General features: G+C 39.9%; 1 non-coding gene across 1 annotated transcript; it reads left to right on the forward strand.

Moving 5' to 3' along the window:
• Positions 1 to 15798: 15798 nt before the first annotated feature.
• On the forward strand, positions 15799 to 15906 carry LOC112724605 (small nucleolar RNA R71). The gene has a single exon (XR_003163760.1). It is a non-coding gene; the product is annotated as a small nucleolar RNA R71 (small nucleolar RNA).
• The last annotated feature ends 821 nt before the right edge of the window (positions 15907 to 16727 follow it).

A 16727-nucleotide genomic window follows, 5' to 3' on the forward strand; every position in this document is an offset into this window, starting at 1 on the left:
TCTTCTTATTCTCTCTCTACATCATTCTTCTATTCTTCTATTCTTATACTCACATAAAGGAATCTCTATACTGTAACATAGAGGATTCCTCTTCTTTTCTGTTCTCTTCTTTTTCATATGAGCAGGAACAAGGATAAGGACATTCTTGTTGAACCTGATCCTGAACCTGAAAGGACTCTGAAGAGTAAGCTAAGAGAAGCTAAAGCATAACACTCTGGAGAGGACCTTACAGAAATTTTTGAAAAAGAAGTAGACATGGCAGCCGAACCCAATAACAATGGTGGAGATGCAAGGAAGATGCTTGGTGACTTTACTGCACCAACTTTCGACATCTATGGAAGAAGCATCTCAATTCCTGCAATTAGAGCAAACAACTTTGAGCTTAAGCCTTAATTAGTTTCTCTAATGCAGCAGAATTGCAAGTTTTATGGACTTCCACTGGAAGATTCTCACCAGTTCTTAGCTGAATTCTTGCAAATCTGTGACACTGTTAAGACCAATGGGGTTAATCCCGAGGTCTACAGACTTATGGTTTTTCCCTTTGCTGTAAGAGATAGAGCTAGGATATGGTTGGACTCACAACCTAAATGAAAGCCTAAACTCTTGGAAAAAGTTGGTCAATGCTTTCTTGGCCAAATTCTTTCAACCTCAAAAGATGAGCAAGCTTAGAGTGGAAGTCCAAACCTTCAGACAGAAGGAAGGTGAATCCCTCTATGAAGCTTAGGAAAGATACAAGCAATTGATCAGAAGGTGTCCCTCTGACATGCTTTCAGAATAGAGCATCTTATGTATATTCTATGATGGTTTGTCTAAATTGTCTAAGATGTCATTGGACCACTCTGCTGGTGGATCTCTTCATCTGAAGAAAATGCTTGTAGAAACCCAGGAACTCATTAAAATGGTTGCAAATAACTAGTTCATGTACACTTCTGAAAGAAATTCTGTGAATAATGGGATGACTCAGAAGAAAGGAGTTCTTGAGATTGATACTCTGAATGCCATATTGGCTCAGAATAAAATATTGACTCAGCAATCAATATGATTTCTCAGAGTCTGACTGAAATGCAAGCTGCATCTGGCAGTACTAAAGAAGCTTCCTCTGAAGAAGAAGCTTATGACCCTAAGAATCCTGCAATGGAAGAGGTGAATTACATGGGAGAATCCTATGGAAACACCTATAATCCTTCATGGAGGAATTATCCTAATTTCTCATGGAAGGATCAACAGAAGCCTAATCAAGGCTTCAATAATAATAATGGTGGGAGAAATAAGTTTGGCGAAAGTAAGCCTTTTCTATCATCTTCTCAGCAACAGACAGAGAATTCTAAGCAGAGTAAAAAAGTTACTGAAATCCCTCCTAGTACTCTCCCGAGCAATACAGAAGATAATCCAAAGAGAGAGTACAAGGCCATCAATATACCCAAAATGGCCGAACCTATAGAGGAGGAAGAGGCAATGGTTTCCAGTAAGGAAGACCTTGCTGGACGTCCAATGACCAATAAGGAGTTCCCTAATGACGAACCAAAGGAATCTGAGGCTCATACAGAGACAATAGATATTCATGAGCTCTGATGATTATTCTTCCTCTTAAAAGGATGAAGATATTATTGAAGAGCAAGTAGCTCGGTATCTAGGAGCAATCATGAAGCTGAATGCCAAGCTATTTGGTAATGAGACTTGGGAGGATGAACCTCCATTGCTCATCAATAAACTGAATGCCTTGGTTCAACAGAAATTACCTCAGAAGAAACCGGATCCCGAAAAGTTCTTAATACCTTGTACCATAGGCACCATGACCTTTGAGAAGGCTCTGTGTGACCTAGGATCAGGAATAAACCTTATGCCACTCTCTGTAATGGAGAAACTAGGGATCTTTGAGATACAAGCTGCAAGAATCTCACTAGAAATGGCAGACAAATCAATGAAACAGGCTTATGGACTTGTAGAGGATGTCTTAGTAAAGGTTGAAGGCCTGTACATCCCTGATGATTTCATAATCCTATACACTGGGAAGGATGATGATGAATCCATTATCCTTGAAAGACCTTTCCTAGCCACAGCAAGAACTGTGATTGATGTGGACAGAGGAGAGTTAGTCCTTCAATTGAATAAGGACTACTTTGTGTTTAAGGCTCAAGGATCTTCCTCTGTAACCATGGAGAGGAAGCATGAAAAGCTTCTCTCAATACAGAGTCAAACAGAGCCCCCACACTCAACTTCTAAGTTTGGTGTTGGGAGGCCACCATTAAGCTCTGAGTCTCTGTGAAGCTCTCTAAGAGCTCACTGTCAAGCTATTGACATTAAAGAAGCGCTTATTGGGAGGCAACCCAATGTTATTTAATTATATTTATTTATTTTCCATTATCATGTTATGTTTTCATAGGTTGATGATCATGTGGAGTCATAAAAACAGCTGCAGAATTAAAGCGGAATAAAAAATAGCATCAAAAATAGCACACCCTGGAGGACAAGCTTACTAACATTTAAATGCCAGTAAGGATAGCAGAATGGGTGTTTAACGCCTAGTCTGGCAGCATTCTGGGCGTTAAACGCCAGAATTGGCAAATAGACTGGCGTTTAACGCTAGAAAAGGGTGTCTGATTGGCGTTTAACGCCAAAAAGGACATCAGCCTGGCGTTTAACGCCAAAAAAGGACATCAGCCTGGCGTTTAACGCCAGAAAAGGTAGCAGAAATGGCGTTAAACGCCTGAAATGGCACACAGAGGGCGTTTAAACGCCAGAAAGTTGCAGGGGCCAGAATTCCTTGACACCTCAGGATCTGTGGACCCTACAGGATCCCCACCTCTCTTTCTCTCCTCTTCACACCCTTCCATAACACTCTTCCCTAAATACCCCTGACCAATCACATCAACACCTATTCCCCAAATACCCTTCACCTATCAAATCATACCCTCTTCCCCATAATCTCTTCACCACTCATATCCATCCACTATTCCCTAAACACCCATCATAAAACCCCACCTACCTCACCATTCAAATTTAAAACATTTCCCTCCCAAACCCAACCCCTCATACACGACTTCCCTCTCTCTCTCTCTCTTACCCTATAAATACACCTCCTTACCACCTTCAATTTCACACATCATAAACACTTACACCCCCTTGGCTGAATTCATCACACTCCTCCATCTCCTCCATTTCTTCTTCTTCTCCTCATTTCTTTCTTCTTTTGCTCGAGGATGAGCAAACCTTTTAAGTTTGGTGTGGGAAAAAGCTCTGCTTTTTGTTTTTCCATAACTATTAATGGCACCTAAGGCCGGAGAAACCTCTAGAAAGAGGAAAGGGAAGGCAATTGCTTCCACCTCCGAGTCATGAGAGATGGAGAGATTCATTTCAGAAGTCCATCAAGACCACTTCTATGAAGTTGTGGCCAAGAAAAAGGTGATCCCCGAGGTCCCCTTCATGCTCAAAAAGAGTGAATATCCGGAGATCCGATGTGAGATTCGAAGAAGAGGTTGGGAAGCTCTCACCAATCCCATCCAAAAAGTCGGGATCTTAATGGTTCAAGAGTTCTATGCTAATGCATGGATCACTAAGAACCATGATCAAAGTGTGAACCCGAATCCAAAGAATTGGCTCACAATGGTTCGGGGGAAATACTTGGATTTTAGTCTGGAAACTGTAAGGTTGGCATTCAACTTGCCAATAATGAGAGGAGATCCTCATCCTTTCACTAAAAGAGTCAACTTAGATCAAAGGTTGGACCAAGTCCTCACGGACATCTGTGTGGAAGGAGCACAATGGAAGAGAGACTCAAAAGGCAAGCCGGTTCAATTGAGAAGGCCTGACCTCAAACCCGTGGCAAGGGGATGGTTGGAGTTCATCCAACGCTCTATCATTCCTACTAGCAACCGGTTCGAAGTAACTGTGGATCGGGCTATCATGATCCATAGTATCATGATTGGAGAGGAAGTGAAAATTTATGAGATCATACCTATAGAATTATACAAGGTGGCTGACAAGCCCTCTACTTTGGCAAGGTTAGCCTTTCCTCATCTCATCTGTCACCTATGCAATTCAGCCAGAATTGTCATAGAGGAAGGCATCCTTATTGAAGAGGACAAACCCATCACTAAAAAGAGGGTGGAGCAAACAAGAGATCCCACTCATGGACCTCAACAAGAGCATGAGGAAATCCCTCATCAAGAAATCCCTGAGATGCCTCAAGGGATGCATTTCCCTCCACACAACTATTGGGGGCAACTCAACACCTCTTTAGGATAATTGAGTTCCAACATGGAGTAACTAAGAGTGGAGCACCAAGAGCACTCCATCATCCTCCATGAAATCAGAGAAGACCAAAAGGCCATGAGAGAGGAGCAACAAAGGCAAGGAAGAGACATAGAGGAGCTCAAGCACTCCATAGGATCTTCAAGAGGAAGAACTAGCCGCCGTCACTAAGGTGGACCCGTTCTTTAATTTTCTTGTTCTTATTTTTCTGTTTTTCGGTTTTTATGCTTTATGTTTTGTCTATGTTTGTGTCTTTATTACATGATCATTATTGTCTAGTGTCTATGTCTTAAAGCTATGAATGTTCCATGAATCTTTCACCTTTCTTAAATGAAAAATGTTTTCTGAAAAAGAAAATGAAGTACATAAATTTCGAATTCTATCATGAAATAATTTAATTATTTTGATGTGGTGGCAATACTTTTTGTTTTTTGAATGAATGCTTGAACAGTGCATATTTTTTATAGTGAAGTTTATGAATGTTAAAATTGTTGGCTCTTGAAAGAATAATGTAAAAGAGAAATATTATTGATAATTTGAAAAATCATAAAATTTATTCTAGAAGCAAGAAAAAGTAGTGAAAAAACACAAAGCTTGTGAAAAAAATGGCAAAAAATAAAGAAAAAAAGAGAAAAAGAAAAAGCAAGCAGAAAAAGCCAATAGCTCTTTAAACCTGATGACATGTTATCATGTCATGTTTTTCTATGCTTTTTCATACAAGAAATTGATGATTTGTGCTTAAATATTGAATACTTTTGCGCCTAAATGGTATATTTCTTTGATCTTTTGATTTTATAAACTTTGTAGGAAATAATAGAAGAAGAAGCAATAAAAGCACTAAAAAGAAGAATCATACTCCCATGGTGGCAAAAGAGTTGGAAACAAACTCAAAGAGGCTTATGAGTTAAGTGATGAGCGGATAAATTATACGCTTTTTGGCATTATTTTTTAGTATGTATTCCGTAGATTTTAGTTAGTTTTTATCATATTTTTATTAGTTTTTATTTAAAATTCACTTTTCTGGACTTTACTATGAGTTTGTGTATTTTTCTGTGATTTCAGGTATTTTCTAGCTGAAATTGAGGGACCTGAGCAAAAATATGATTTATAGGCTGAAAAAGGACTACAGATACTGTTGGATTCTGACCTCCCTGCACTCGAAGTGGATTTTCTAGAGCTACAGAAGCCCAATTGGTGCGCTCTCAATTGCGTTGGAAAGTAGACATCCTGGGCTTTCCAGCAATATATGATCGTCCATACTTTGCCCGAGATTTGATGGCCCAAACCGGCGTTCCAAGTCAGCATAGAAATTCTGGTGTTTAACGCCAGAACTGGCATAAAAGCTGGAGTTAAATGCCCAAACTGGCACAAAAACTAGCGTTTAACTCCAAGAAAAGTCTCTACACATGAAAGCTTCAATGCTCAGCCCAATCACACACCAAGTGGGCCCCGAAAGTGGATTTTTACACTAAACACCCTAGCTTACTCATTTTCTGTAACCCTAGGTCACTAGTTTACTATAAAAACTACTTTTAGTAATTCATCTTGTACCTCATGACATTCTACACGTTTTATATTGTATCTTCTATGGCATGAGTCTCTAAACCCCATTGTTGGGGGTGAGGAGCTCTGCTGTGTTTCGATGAATTAATGCAATTACTACTGTTTTCCATTCTATCACGTTTGCTTCTATTCTAAGATATTCATTCGCACTTCAACCTGATGAATGTGATGATCCATGACAATCATCATCATTCTCACCTATGAACGCGTGCCTGACAACCACCTCCGTTCTACATGCAATCAAGCTTGAATGTGTATCTATTGGGTTTCTAATCTAAGATTGGAACCTTCGTGGTATAGGCTAGAATTACTGGCGGCCATTCCTGAGATCCGGAAAGTCTAAACATTGTCTGTGGTATTCCGAGTAGGATCTAGGAAGGGATGACCGTGACGAGCTTCAAACTCACAAGTGTTGGGCGTGTGACAAACGCAAAAGGATCAATGGATCCTATTCCAACATGATCGAGAACCAACAGCTGATTAGCCGTGCGGTGACAGCGCATTTGGAACATTTTCACTGAGAGGACGGGAAGTAGGCATTGATAACGGTGATGCCCAACATAAAGCTTGCCATGGAAGGAGCCTTGCGTGCATGAAGAAGAAGACAGTAGGAAAGTAGAGATTCAGAAGACAAAGCATCTCCAAAACCTCAACCTGTTCTTCATTACTGCATAACAAGTATTTATTTCATGTTCTTTTACTTTTTACAATTAAATATGAGAATTATTGATATCCTAACTAAGAGTTACAAGATAACCATAGCTTGCTTCAAGCCGACAATCTCCGTGGGATCGACCCTTACTCACGTAAGGTATTACTTGGACGACCCAGTGCACTTGCTGGTTAGTTGTGCGGAGTTGCAAAAGTGTGATTGTAATTTCGTGCACCAAGTTTTTGGCGCCGTTTTCGGGGATTGTTCGAGTTTGGACAACTGACGGTTTATCTTGTTGCTTAGATTAGGAATAATTTATTTTTGTTGGTTTAGAGTCACTAAATTTGAGTCTTTTATTTGAGTTAGTTTTATATTTTAAGTTTGGTGTCAATTGCATGCTTTTATTTTCTTTTAATTTTTCGAATTTGCATGTTCTTAGTTCTTTCCTGATCTTTAAAAATTTTAAGTTTGGTGTCTTCTTTGTGTTTTCCTTTAAATTTTCGAAAATTTGTGCTTGGTTATCTAAAATTTCTAAGTTTAGTGTCATTTTGTTATTTTTCTCTTTCCTCATTAAAATTCAAAAATCAAAAAAATATCTTTTCCATATTTTACTCATAAATTTCGAAATTTTGCATTAAATTACTCAAAGATTTTCAAAATCATATCTTTTTTTTTAGTCAAGTCAAAATTCTAATTTCAAAAATTGATCTTTTCAAATCTTTTTCAAAAATCAAATCTTTTTAATTAATTAATTAATTTAGTTTTCAATTTGCTTTTATTCCATTTTCTTCTAATTTTCGAAAATCATATCCAGAATTTTTCAAATCTTTTTAATTAATTAGCCATTTTAGCACTTGAATTATTTATTTATCTTTTTACTTTTTCTCTTAATTTTCGAAACTTTTATTTTATTTTTCATTTATTTTGTTTTATTTTTTTCGGTTACTTTTAATTAAAAAAATAAAAATAATAATAATAATAAAAAATTCATATCAATTCCCTTTTCTCCATCATGGACATAAGTGGAAGTGAACAGTCCAGAAGGACTCTGGGGTCATATGCTAACCCCATTAAAAATGCTAACAAGAGTATGGAAGCACAATTAAAACAGACAAGACAGCAGCTATCTAAACAGATAACAGAAGAATGCCAAGCTGTTCAACTAAGGAGCGGGAAGACATTGAATAGTTCAGCCCAAAGTAGCAAAAAGCCAAGAAAGGAACAACTGACAGAGGATGACCAAACTGCTACCCAAAATCCCTCTGAGGACAGCAAGAGCCCAGAGAGGAATAATTCTGGCGTTCAAACACCAGCAAAAGGTGAAAAATTGGTGTTAAACGCCCAGTGGGTGCCCACTTCTGGCGTTCAAATGCCAGAAAAGGGAGAAAAATTGGCGTTAAACGCCCATTCCTTGCCCAGTTCTGGCGTTCAAATGCTAATGAGGGATCAGACACCTGCAAGTGCTGATAGTAACCCCTCTAAGAAGGCTTCTCTAACCACCTCTGTAGGGAATAAACTTGCAGCAACTAAGGTTGAAGAATATAAAGCCAAGATGCCTTATCCTCATAAACTCCGCCAAGCGGAGTAGGATAAACAATTTGCCCGCTTTGTAGACTATCTCAGGACTCTTGAGATAAAGATCCCGTTTGCAGAGGCACTTGAGCAAATACCCTCTTATGCTAAGTTTATGAAAGAAATCTTAAGTCATAAGAAGGATTGGAGAGAAACTGAAAAGGTGTTTCTCACGAAGAATGTAGTGCAGTCATTCTGAAAAGCATACCAGAGAAGCTTCAAGATCTAGGAAGCTTTATGATACCATGCACATTAGAGGGTGCTTGTACCAAGATAGCTCTATGTGACCTTGGAGCAAGTATCAACCTAATACCTGCATCCACTATCAGAAAGCTTGGCTTGACTGAAGAAGTCAAACCAACCCGGATATGTCTTCAACTTGCTGATGGCTTTATTAAATATCCATCAGGCATAATTGAGGACATGATTGTCAAGGTTGGGCCATTTGCCTTTCCCACTGACTTTGTAGTGCTGGAAATAGAGGAGCACAAGAGTGCAACTCTCATTCTAGGAAGACCTTTCCTAGCAACTGGACGAACTCTTATTGATGTACAAAAAGGAGAAGTGACCCTGAGGGTCAATGAGGATGAGTTCAAGTTAAATGCTGTCAAAGCTATGCAGCATCCAGACACATCAAATGACTGCATAAGCACTGATATTATTGACTCCTTGGTGGAAGAGATCAATATGACTGAAAGTCTTGAATCAGAGCTAGAGGACATCTTTAAAGATGTTCAGCCTGATCTGGAGGAATCAGAAGAAATAAAAGAACTTCTGAAAATTTCTCAGGAAGAGGATAATCCTCTTAAACCCGAGCTCAAACCACTGCCACAATCCCTGAAATATGCATTTCTGGGAGAAGGTAACACTTTTCCAGTGATCATAAGCTCTGCTTTAAATTCACAGGAAGAGAAAGCACTAATTCAAGTGCTAAGGACACACAAGACAGCTCTTGGGTGGTCCATAAGTGATCTTAAAGGCATTAGCCCAGCAAGATGCATGCACAAGATCCTATTGGAGGATGATGCTAAGCCAGTGGTTCAACCACAGAGGCGGCTAAATCCAGCCATGAAGGAGGTGGTGCAGAAAGAGGTCACTAAGTTACTAGAGGCTGGGATTATTGATCCTATTTCTGATAGCCCCTGGGTGATCCCTGTCCACGTTGTCCCTAAGAAGGGAGGCATGACAGTGGTTCATAATGAAAAAAATGAACTAGTTCCTACAAGAACAGTTACAGGGTGGCGTATGTGTATTGACTACAGAAGGCTCAATACAGCCACCAGAAAGGATCATTTTCCTTTACCATTCATAGACCAGATGCTAGAGAGACTAGCAGGTCATAAATACTACTGCTTTTTGGATGGCTATTCAGGTTACAACAAAATTGCAGTAGATCCTCAGGACCAAGAGAAAACAGTATTCACATGTCCTTCTGGAGTATTTGCCTACAGATGAATACCTTTTGGTCTGTGCAATGCACCTACAACCTTTCAGAGATGCATGCTCTCTATTTTCTCTGATATGGTGGAAAAATTTTTAGAAGTCTTCATGGATGACTTCTCAGTATTTGGAGACTCATTGAGCTCCTGTCTTGCTCATCTAGCACTTGTTCTGAAAAGGTGTCAAGAGACTAACCTGGTTTTAAACTGGGAAAAATATCACTTTATGGTGACTGAGGGAATTGTCCTTGGGCATAAAATTTCAAACAAGGGAATAGAAGTGGATCAAGCTAAAGTGGAGGTAATTGAAAAATTACCACCACCTACCAATGTTAAGGCAATCAGAAGCTTTCTGGGGCATGCAGGATTCTATAGGAGGTTTATAAAGGATTTTTCAAAAATTACAAAACCTCTGAGCAATCTGCTAGCTGCTGACACGCCATTTGTGTTTGACACAGAGTGTCTGCAGTCATTTGAGACCCTGAAAGCTAAACTGGTCACAGCACCAGTCATCTCTGCACCAAACTGGACATTACCATTCGAACTAATATGTGATGCCAGTGACCATGCCATTGGTGCAGTGTTGGGACAAAGGCATAACAAGCTTCTGCACATCATTTACTATGCTAGCCATGTTTTAAATAATGCACAGAAGAATTACACAACCACAGAAAAAGAGTTACTTGCAGTGGTTTATGCCATTGACAAGTTTAGATCCTATTTAGTAGGTTCAAAAGTGATTGTTTATACTGACCATCCATGCTGCTCTTAAATACCTACTCACAAAGCAGGATTCAAAACCCAGGCTCATAAGATGGGTGTTGCTTGGTGCACGAAATTGTGATGTCCAGGCTCGAACAATCCCTGGTAATGGCTCCAAAGCTTGGTGCTTTGATCTTAATTCACAACTTCGATACAACTGACCAGCAAGTGCACTGGGTCGTCCAAGTAATACCTTACGTGAGTAAGGGTCGAATCCCACGGAGATTGTTGGTATGAAGCAAGCTATGGTCACCTTGCAAATCTCAGTCAGGCGGATTTAAACATGATACTTTATTAGATTAAAATAAACAATAAAAGGGATAGAGATACTTATGTAGATTCATTGGCAGGAATTTCAGATAAGCGAATGGAGATGCTTTTCGTTCCTCTGAACCTCTGCTTTCCTGCTATCTTCATCCAATCAGTCTTACTCCTTTCCATGGCTGGCTGTATGCAAGGGCATCACCGTTGTCAGTGGCTACATCCCCTCCTCTCAGTGAATCATATGCTCACGCACCCTGTCACGGCACGGCTATTCATCTGTCGGTTCTCGATCATGCTGGAATAGGATTCACCCTCCTTTTGCGTCTGTCACTAACGCCCAGCACTCGCGAGTTTGAAGCTCGTCACAGTCATTCAATCATTGAATCCTACTCAGAATACCACAGACAAGGTTTAGACCTTCCGGATTCTCTTGAATGCCGCCATCATTCTAGCTTACGCCACGAAGATTCTGGTTAGGAGATCTAAGAGATACTCATTCTAGCTTAATTCATGTAGAACAGAAGTGTTTGTCAGGCACGCGTTCATAAGGGAGAAGGATGATGAGCGTCACACATAATCATCACATTCATCACGTTCTTGGGTGTGAATGGATATCTTAGAAGTGAAATAAGAAGAATTGAATAGAAAACAGTAGTACTTTGCATTAATCTTTGAGGAACAGCAGAGCTCCACACCTTAATCTATGGAGTGTAGAAACTCTACCGTTAAAAATACATAAGGGAAGGTCCAGGCATGGCCGAGAGGCCAACCCCTCTGATCTAAGAACCAGGCGTCCAAAGATGTCAAATACAATAGTAAGAGGTCCTATTTATAATAAACTAGTTACTAGGGTTTACATGAGTAAGTAATTGATGAATAAATCCACTTCCGGGGCCCACTTGGTGTGTGTTTGGGCTGAGCCTAAGTGTTGCACGTGCAGAGGCCATTTGTGGAGTTGAACGCCAGTATCTGTGCCAGTTTGAGCGTTCAACTCTGGTTTTGGATCCTTTTCTGGCGCTGGACGCCAGATTTGGGCAGAAGGCTGGCGTTGAACGCCAGTTTACGTCGTCAATTCTTAGCCAAAGTATGGACTATTATATATTGCTGGAAAGCCCTGGATGTCTACTTTCCAACGCAATTGGAAGCGCGCCATTTCAATTTCTATAGCTCCAGAAAATCCACTTTGAGTGCAGGGAGGTCAGAATCCAACAGCATCAGCAGTCCTTTTTCAACCTCTGAATCTGATTTCTGCTCAAGTCCCTCAATTTCAGCCAGAAAATACCTGAAATCACAGAAAAACACACAAACTCATAGTAAAGTCCAGAAATGTGAATTTAACATAAAAACTAATGAAAACATCCCTAAAAGTAACTAGATCCTACTAAAAACATACTAAAAACAATGCCAAAAAGCGTATAAATTATCCGCTCATCACAACACCAAACTTAAATTGTTGCTTGTCCCCAAGCAACTGAAAATCAAATAGGATAAAAAGAAGAGAATATACTATAAATTCCAAACTATCAATGAAACATAGTTTCAATCATATGAGCGGGACTTATAGCTTTTTTGCCTCTTGAATAGTTTTGGCATCTCACTTTATCCATTGAAGTTTAGAATGATTGGCATCTATAGGAACTTCAGATTTCGAATAGTGTTATTGACTCTCCTAGTTCAGTATGATGATTCTTGAACACAGCTTCTTTATGAGTCTTGGCCGTGGCCCTAAGCACTTTGTTTTCCAGTATTACCACCGGATACATAAATGCCACAGACACATAATTGGGTGAACCTTTTCAGATTGTGACTCAGCTTTGCTAAAGTCCCCAATTAGAGGTGTCCAGGGTTCTTAAGCACACTCTCTGGTTTTGCTTTAGACCTTGACTTTAACCGCTCAGTCTCAAGTTTTCACTTGACACCTACACGCCACAAGCACATGGTTAGGGACAGCTTGGTTTAGCCGCTTAGACCAGGATTTTATTCCTTTAGGCCCTCCTATCCACTGATGCTCAAAGCCTTGGGATCCTTTTTATTTGCCCTTGCCTTTTGGTTTTAAGGGTTATTGGCTTTTTCTGCTTGCTTTTTCTTTTTCTTTCTATTTTTTTTATTTTTTTCGCCTAATTTTTTTTCTCTTTTTTTTTTTTTGCACGCTTTGTTTTTTTTTTTTTGCTGCTTTTTCTTGCTTCAAGAATCATTTTTATGATTTTTCAGATTATCAAATAACATGTCTCCTAGTCATCATTCTTTCAAGAGCCAACATATTTAACATTCTTAAACAACAACTTCAAAAGATATATGCACTGTTCAAGCATACATTCAGAAAACAAGAAGCATTGTCACCACATCAATATAATTAAACTAAGTTCAAGGATAAATTCGAAACTCATGTACTTCTTGTTCTTTTGAATTAAAACATTTTTCATTTAAGAGAGGTGATGGATTCATAGGACATTTATAACTTTAAGACAAAGTCACTACTACTAATGATCATGTAATGAAGACACAAACATAGATAAGCACATAACATAGAAAATGAAAAACAGAGAAAGTAAGAACAAGGAATGAGTCCACCTTAGTGATGTTCTTGAGCTCTTCTATGTCTCTTCCTTGTCTTTGCTGCTCCTCCTTCTTTGCTTTTAGATCTTCTCTGATTTCATGAAGGATGATGGAATGCTCTTGATGTTCCACCCTTAGTTGCTTCCAATAATTGTGTGGAAGAACATGCATCCCCTGAGGTATCTCAGGGATCTCTTGATTTGCAGTCAAATGTTCTACCACTGAGCTATAGACCCTTGATGGAAGCTTTTGTCTTCCCTTTCCTCTTTCTAGAGGCTTCTCTGGCCTTAGGTGCCATCAATGGTTATGGAAAAAAAACAAAAAAGCTATGCTTTTTACCACACCAAACTTAGAATGTTGCTCGCCCTCGAGCAAAAGAAGAAAGAATAGAAGAATAAGAAGAAGATATGGAGGAGATGGAGGGAGATGTGTATTCGGCCATATGGGTGGGATTGGGTGGGAAAGAGATGTTGAATTTTGAAGGAAAGTGGGTGTTTGGATGTGAGTGGTAAAGAGTTAATAGGGAAGAGTGTTTATTGGGAATAGAGGATGATTGAGAAGAGAGAAGAGAGTGAGTGGAGGTAGGTGGGGATCCTGTGGGGTCCACGGATCCTGAGGTGTCAAGGCATTTACATCCCTGCACCAATTTAGGCATGCAAAATGCCCTTGCACACAACTCTGGGCGTTCAGCGCCAGGTTGGTGCCCATTTTGGGCGTTCAACGCCCCTATGCTGCCATTTCTGGCGTTGAACGCCAGAACCATGCTTGTTCTGGGTGTTCAGCGCCAGGATGCTCCCATTCTGGGCGTTCAGCGCCAGAACTATGCTCTGTTCTGGCGTTTGAACGCCAGACAGATGCTCCTCTAGGGTGTGATTTTTCTTCTGCTGTTTTTGATTCCGTTTTCAATTTTTATATTTATTTTGTGACTCCTCATGATCATGAACCTAAGAAAACATGAAAAACAATAAAAATAAGAATTAGATAAACATTGGGTTGCCTCCCAACAAGCACTTCTTTAATGTCAATAGCTTGACAGTGGGCTCTCATGGAGCCTCACAGATGTGCAGAGCTTTGTTGAAACTCTCCAACACCAAACTTAGAGTTTGGATATGGGAGTTCAACACCAAACTTAGAGTTTGGTTGTGGCCTCCCAACACCAAACTTAGAGTTTGACTGTGGGGGCTCTGGTTGACTCTGCTTGGAGAGAAGCTTTTCCTGCTTCCTCTCCATGGTTGCAGAGGGAGATCCTTGAGTTTTGAATACAAGGGAGTTCTCATTCCATTGAAGGACTATTTCACCTCTGTCAACATCAATCACAGCTCTTGCTGTGGCCAGGAAAGGTCTTCCTAGGATGATGGATTCACCCTCTTCCTTTCCAGTATCCAGGACTATGAAATCAGTAGGTATGTAAAGGCCCTCAACCTTTACTAATACATCTTCTACTTGTCCATAAGCCTGTCTTCTTGAGCTGTCTGCCATCTCTAGTGAGATTTTAGCAGCTTGCACCCCATAGATTCCCAGTTTCTCTATTACAGAGAGGGGCATGAGGTTTATCCCTGAACCAAGGTCACACAGAGCCTTAAATATCATGGTGCCTATGGTACAAGGGATTATGAACTTTCCAGGATCCTGTCTCTTCTGAGGCAATGTCAGTTGATCCAGATCACTTAGTTCATTGATGAACAAGGGAGGTTCAACTTCCCAAGCATCAATGCCAAATAATTTGGCATTCAGCTTCATGATTGCACCAAGAAACTTGGCAGTTTGCTCTTCAGTAACATCCTCATTCTCTTCAGAAGAGGAATACTCATCAGAGCTCATGAAGGGCATAAGGAGGTTCAATGGAATCTCTATGGTCTCTAGATGAGCCTCAGAGTCCTTTGGTTCCTCAGAGGGAAGCTCCTTATTGATCACTGGACGTCCCAGGAGGTCTTCCTCCTTGGGATTCACGTCTTCTCCTCTCCTCACAGGTTCGGCCATGGCGCTTATGTCAATGGCCTTGCACTCTCCTTTTGGATTCTCTTCTGTATTGCTTGGGAGAGTACTAGGAGGGATTTCAGTGATCCTTTTACTCAGCTGGCCCACTTGTGCTTCCAGATTTCTAATGGAAGACCTTGTTTCATTCATGAAACTTACAGTGGCCTTAGATAGATCAGAGACTAGATTTGCTAAATTAGAAGCATTTTGTTCAGAGTTCTCTGTCTGTTGCTGAGTTGATGATGGAAAAGGCTTGCTGTTGTTAAACTTGTTTCTTCCACCATTGTTAAAGCCTTGTTGAGGCTTTTGATCCTTCCATGAGAAATTTGGATGATTTCTCCATGATGAGTTATAGGTGTTTCCATAAGGTTCACCTAAGTAGTTCACCTCTGCTATTGCAGGGTTCTCAGGATCATAAGCTTCTTCTTCAAGAGAAGCCTCTTGAGTACTGTTGGATGCAGCTTGCATTCCATGCAGACTCTGAGAAATCATATTGACTTGCTGAGTCAATATTTTATTCTGAGCCAATATGGCATTCAGAGTATCAACCTCAAGAACTCCCTTCTTCATAGGCGTCCCATTACTCACAGGATTCCTTTCAGAAGTGTACATGAACTGGTTATTAGCAACCATGTCAATGAGTTCTTGAGCTTCTGCAGGCGTTTTCTTTAGGTGAATGGATCCACCTGCAGAAGTGTCCAGTGACATCTTTGATAGCTCAGATAAACCATCATAGAATATATCCAGGATGGTCCATTCTGAAAGCATGTCAGAAGGACACTTTTTGGTCAACTGTTTGTATCTTTCCCAAGCTTCATAGAGGGATTCACCTTCTTTCTGTCTGAAGGTTTGAACATCAGCTCTAAGCTTGCTCAGCTTTTGAGGAGGAAAGTACTTGGATAAGAAAGCCGTGACCAGCTTATCCCAAGAGTTCAGGCTGTCTTTGGGTTGAGAATCCAACCATAATCTAGCTCTGTCTCTTACAGCAAAAGGGAAAAGCATGAGCCTGTAGACTTCAGGATCTACTCCATTAGTCTTAACAGTATCACATATCTGCAAGAATTCAGTTAAGAACTGAAAAGGATCTTCAGATGGAAGTCCATGAAACTTGCAGTTCTGCTGCATCAGAGAAACTAATTGAGGTTTCAGCTCAAAATTGTTTGCTCCAATGGCAGGAATGGAGATACTTCTTCCATGTAAATTGGAATTAGGTGCAGTGAAGTCACCAAGCATCTTCCTTATATTATTGTTATTTTCGGCTGCCATCTCCTTTTCCTGTTCGAAATATTTCTGAAAGGTTATCTCTAGATTGTTGTATTTTAGCTTCTCTTAATTTTTTCTTCAGAGTCCTTTCAGGTTCTGGATCTGCTTCCACAAGAATGTTCTTATCCTTGCTCCTGCTCATATGACAAAGAAGAAGGCACAGAAAAATAATAATAGTAATGGAAATCCTTTATACCACAGTATAGGGATCCCTTTGTAAGTAGAAGAAGAGGGGGAGATAAAGGATGTGATGTAAAGGAAGAAACACAACTGTACCAATGGAAGAGATATGAGATGAGATGTTAGGATATGAATGAATAAATAGAATGAGATGGGGGAGGGATAATTTTCGAAAATTATTTTGAAAAAGAGTTAGTGGTTTTTGAAAATAGTTTTTGAAAAATATTTAGTAATTTTCGAAAATTAAG

The sequence above is a fragment of the Arachis hypogaea genome, chromosome 11 (genome assembly GCF_003086295.3).
Source record: "Arachis hypogaea cultivar Tifrunner chromosome 11, arahy.Tifrunner.gnm2.J5K5, whole genome shotgun sequence".
NCBI classification, from domain to species: domain Eukaryota; kingdom Viridiplantae; phylum Streptophyta; class Magnoliopsida; order Fabales; family Fabaceae; genus Arachis; species Arachis hypogaea.